Here is a 6000-nt window from a genome sequence, read left to right as displayed (position 1 = left end):
TATCATTGAACAACGTCCTGTTCTCCAGATGAGAAATCATCGTTTACAGCCATTCTGGAGAAAGAATCAGCCAAATTATTTATACTGCAAGGGCTTGCAGTCCGTTATTAGGAAAATGTCGACCGTATAGATAAATGTAAAATTTTTCCATAGCCCACACAATCGCATAACACTCCCTCTCGGTCTGACAGTATTTCCTCTCGTGACTGGCTAAGCCTTTAGACGCACAGTAGATGGCACGAGATACTCCATTTTTAATTTGAATTAAAATGGCGCCAACTCCTACAGGACTAGCATCTGTAACCAGGTAGGTATCGTCATGGGGTCAAAAGGAACCTAAAGTTTCAATTCTACCCAAAACTGATTTAATTTGCTGTAGTTCGTTTGAATGATGTTTGTTCCATACAAATGTCGATTCCTTCGTCAGCAAATTACGCATTTCAGATGTTTTGTTGCCAAGTTCGGAATGAATTTCCCAACAAAATTTATCATACCCTAGCAGAGATTTCAACTCTGTTAAATTTGTAGGCGACCGCAAATCCAAAATTAGCGAATTTTATCTTGAGTTGGTCTAATCCATCAACAGATACTATATGACCAGAAATTCAAGGTTCCGTAACGCCAAAAACTGATTTTTATCGTTAATCTTCATGTTAACCGACTTAATCCGACGTAATACTTCCGCCAGTATCTCATCATGCTCTTCTTCGGTACTAGCAAAAATTAGTAGATCGTCCATAAACACAATCAACCCTTTGATACCTCGAAACAAATTCTCCATTTCCGCTGAAATAGTTCAGGGAGCAGACTTAATGCCGAACATCAGCCTGCGAAAACGATATACTCCACTTCTTGATACAAATGTGGTAATTTTCCTACTCTCCGACTCTAACTCGATATGGTAATACGCTGACTCAAGATCTATTTTCGATAGTTTGGCAACCTTGCGAATTCCAGCTATGGCGGTATCAATGTTGGGCATGGATAGTTCTCTCGAATGACCGCCTGATTGGCAGCCCGCATGTCAACACAGAGTCTTATTTTTCCATCACTTTTTCTAACAGGTACAAGTAATGGCGATATCCACGTGAATGGGGCTTCAGCACGTTCGATAATCTTTTTTATCGATTAAGTCCTGTATGACCTTTTAGAAAATAACATATTTTCGTAATCATAATAAAACAAAAAATATTCGTGTTCCTACCTCTTCAACGTCAGCTTCCATTGATATCGGTAAGCGTCTTGCAGCCTGCACAATCGGTTTGATGTGTTCATCCACTTGGATCTTCAAGGCAACATTCGGTATCTTTGAAATTCCGAAATCGATATAGTTGAATTTCGTATACCGATAATTTGGTTCACGCTGTATCCTATTTTGAGGACACCAAGTGCGAATGCCGTTGCTTTGCTCAGCAAATCCGTTTGGCCCTTTCGGTGCAACCAGAAAATGTGTCCACACTCCATTATCTGCGCTGGGTGTTTTATTTCTGCCTCAAACGCGCACGAAAACAATATTTTGCTATCGGAGGCGAAGGACTCTAACCGCACTTGTAGATCCCCGCCATTTCTTTCGCCCATAATGTTAGCACCAGCCGCCTTGAGCTTTTGATAGGTAGACTCTCGAATTATATCTTCATCGTTAACGAAAAATATCCCGGCAGATTGTGGTGTAGCATCAACCAGCGCACAAACTTTTTTATTCTGTTTCTGTGACGTCTGAGGTTCCTCCACCTTTCGTTTCGTACAGCTTGCTTTAAAATGTCCTCGCATTCCACAATTGAAACATGTTACATTCTTGGCCGGACATTTGTGTATTTCCTTCGCGATATGCCCTGGTCGATTACAATTGTAGCATTTCCTGTTGCCCTGATAAGAGGTTCTTTGATATCGCTGTTTCTCCGTAACGTTTTGTACTAATGATTGTACGGATGTCAACGACGATGCTTTGTCGTATTCTTTTGCATGTTTGTGAACCTCTTCCATAGTTTTTCCCAACTGAAGAACTTCCAACAAACTTTTTTCTTCAGTCAATAGCTTCTTTCTCAGATTGGTAGAGTAACAACCCTCGATAACTTGATCGATAATCATGTCGTACAAGTCAACAAACTGACAACGGTTTCCTTGCTCTTTCAATCGGAAAATGAAGTTTTCGAAATTCTCAGAATACTCTTGTTTCAATGCGGAACTGATGTCTTTCAAATCGCTTATTCAGTTGTGGTGCGAAATGATTATCGAACGCCAGAATAGCTGATTCATATTGCAGAACTTGTAATTCATTACCAAAGAATGTAAAATAACAACATTGCCAATGACAACAACATTGTCCTCTCTTGTAAATGTTGGGACAAACTCAACTCGCAATAAGCGTTTGTCCCCAAACTGCAAACAGAATAGGACAATGATCGCCTACGTCGCGCATTATGAGATGTAGTCGGTTTACGATGATGTTTTGATTAAATAAGTATCAGTTATCATAAGCTTAGACATAAACTTAACCATCTGTACACATGGTTTGTGTTATACTTCTGAAATATACAAGTTATCGCAGTTTGAAAAGTTTTGCAACAATTACCTCTCCATGTTTGTTGCAAATAAAACGGAACGCAACAATGTCTTTATCCTCTGCAGATGAGGACAAAGAGTTATCGCTATTCTCTTTTGTCGCTTGTTTTTCGCATTTTTCAGCGACAATTACATTCCTTGGTCATTACTATCTGGTCGAATTGGAATACATACTTGCATCTTTTCGATTTTGTCATAGTGGGACTGGTAATTCAATGCCCCCGATCACCAAGAGCAGGTTATACTTTTCTACATCACCGACAATACTATTAGCCAGAAACCAAATCTTTCAAATGCTCTTTTTCATTTCTCCCCAATTATTCCAGGATTCAGAACCAACTGTAAAAGATGGCATCACTGCCGCATCTGCCAAAAACAAATATGGGCCCCAATTAGTTGATGCTCTTTTCTTTACTACTTGAAATGCTTCGAACTAAATATTTTCATTAAATAATGTCACAGAAATAAATTTTATTTACTGATCACTGTATGTATACTGCCCTTTTACACATCATAATAATCGATCCACAAACAATAACCAAACAATAATCAAACAACATTCATCGATTCTTACACATAAAAAAATATCATTGATACAATTAAAAAAACCATTGGTAAAAATAAAAAGTTTCGTTGGTTCTTTTTCGTAGAGAGTTGTAAAAAATCAAAACAAAAGTATAGCAACTTTCAGTTCAACAGTTACCTGAAATTTCCCCAAACCTTGAATTTCAAAGTTCGAACTTTTAAAATAAACTGTAGAACTGTCAAATAGAAAAGGTTGCGCCATAAAAAAGAAACAAAAGTTTAATATACTTTTATTTCAAATTGTGATATAATTATTAGATATTGTGAGTAGCTTACCTTATTAAATACAATAATAAAATCAAGAACACATTTTAGATGGATGTATTTTAATTGTCACTCGGATTTGAATTTATGCACTTATTATTTCATTGTATGTACTTGTATTCACCGAGTGCTTCTTCTTCCGGCAGCTCTCTTCTGGTAGATCCCCCGATCGGTCGATGATGGGTGCCACATCTTTTCCGCTGAAACAATAAATAAACATTAGTTTATTTGTATCTATTTATGTCGATTATTTGATGATAAAATGTTAAATAATATAGCCCCAAAGGGAATGCAGCGGAACGGCAACAGAAACAGATTTGACAGAAAATATATGGGCTATGACATCCTGACGTTTTCGTTGCCGATCTGCTGCATTGCGTAGAGGACTTATGTGGTTGATGTATAGACGACAAATATTTACTTACCAGCCAATGACGACGACTAGGATATGGCCAGTGATGTAAGCATGAAGTAGTTTTCGCGTAACAAAATTGTGTCACCGGTAAATCAAAGTATAGTTGTCTGCCAATCAATATTCGGCATTCGGCATTATGTGGGGCGAATTATAAGATGGGCCGCCTCGTCATAGCTTTAGTAAATCTATAGAGAAAAGGAAGGGAGAAACAACTCAATATGCATCAAGCAAAATTTTATTGATAGAAAACTTACCTTCCGTTTCCCGTTGCACGATAAGTCGGCCATCGATAAGCAATCTGAAAAAAATGCTGCAGTCGAGGCACCGCCGGCACCGGGTTCAAAGTTTGTGTGAAATTTTGTTGACAACTGAAAAATTTGATTTTTTTTTGCTTTTGCTTTCTGCGCTTTCTGACACTTCTATCATTTTTACACAGAAAGAAAACCCTTTAAATTTACACTACAAAAAGGAGAAAAACACTTTCAGATTGAAAATATTACTTTCACAGTAAAAGAAAAACTTTCATTTTCATGAAAACTAATCAACTTTTAAATATAAAGTTGAAAACATTTACAAAAACTATTTTTGTTCTCTGTGTGTACCTTCTATTACATTCTCATAGGTTTCCATCATCATGCAATCATTCATCCGTAATTTCCAGTCCCGTATCGTTAAGAATTCCATTATCCCACTAACACAACATTACAGCACGGAGCTTTTGCGACAACATTGGATTACGCATGCAATTTCGAACCTTTTATCCATATGCGCCATACGTAAGCTTCATACACCCGGCCTTCCAGCCCAAACTTAATTGTCTTCCATTTGAGAAACATCATTTCCACTTAGCTGATCGTTTTATTCTCCATAACAGCACAAAGCTTTTCTGTTCACATTGCACGAAGCCAACCTAAAATAACAAAGCACTAAGCGTAAGCATTCTACCAAAGGTTTGATCAATTTCCTTCTTTTTTTTTTCACAGTACAATCAAAGCATTTCTCTCCCACGAAGTTCTTTTTTTTTAATTCTCACTACTACAGCACGGAGCCGTTTTCTCATCATGCAACATGCTTCGCCAATACACAGCACGAAGCTCGTCTCCAATTCTTATCCAAACTGTGAAGCTTTCATACCAGCACATAGCTTTCCTGTTCACATTGCACGAAGCCAATCTAAAATAACAAAGCACTAATGTCGTTTTCGGTTATTGCTGGGTCGAACCTAGTTCTGCACCGGATCCGCTCTAACAGCTGTCAAAACGTTCGGTTATTCGTTCAGGTTGGATCGCGATCCGCACGCAGATCCGACCCAAAATGAATGAGGTTCGCTCTGCCGATTTATCGAGATCAACCTAGGTTCACCAATACATTCAAACACAAACTGTCAAACTGGTGTTTTATGTTTACGCTAAAGGAAAATGAAAACGTAAAGACACTGGTTGGGTATTTGATTTTGTTTTGTTTCATTTGTTAAATTTATCAATTTTATTTGCGGTCTTCCACGCAAAAATGGATTATTTTAATTTTATGCTGTCTTCAAGTTTCTCTGATGGTGAATCAGATTCAGATATCGACATATTTTTCGCTGATTACCTCAGATGGTAGCTCCACTATAAACAAAATGAGGGTTGAAAATTTTGTTGAAAATGTGATTTATAAAATGCAGTGGCGAGAAGATAGCTGCTATTTATTCACTATTACGTTGTGTATTCGAACATATGCTTTAGGTATAATTGCTCTATCAATGGAAAAATAGCGTACCAGAGTATCTGCCGCTATGAAGTTATTTATACCAAAATGTTCATACCATTATTTTATTCATTATTGCAGTCTGTGCATAATTTGTTCAAGGTTACGGATTTGAAGAATATAAACATAATGTATTAACCCTGGCATTAACCATTTATAAGACTTTGGCAACTATACTGCCATCAACAAATTTATTGTATTTATTTATAAATGATTATTTATAAATAAATTCAAATGTTTATTTAGGAACAATTTTTATACGAATTGAGCATAATTTTTTAGTGGAAGAAAGGTTTTTAGTTGTAATTCGTTAAAAAAAACCGACAAAGACATATTTTATCCCATTGATATTGGTAATGTTGAATCTCCTGTTTAGATTATGTAGTGAAAAATTATTTGCCTCTCTTGTATATTTGGTTTCTGCA

Source organism: Armigeres subalbatus, unplaced genomic scaffold, assembly GCF_024139115.2.
Source record: "Armigeres subalbatus isolate Guangzhou_Male unplaced genomic scaffold, GZ_Asu_2 Contig1893, whole genome shotgun sequence".
NCBI classification, from domain to species: Eukaryota; Metazoa; Arthropoda; class Insecta; order Diptera; family Culicidae; genus Armigeres; species Armigeres subalbatus.
The sequence above is the reverse complement of the archived record's forward strand: the minus strand, read 5'-3'. Positions refer to the sequence as shown.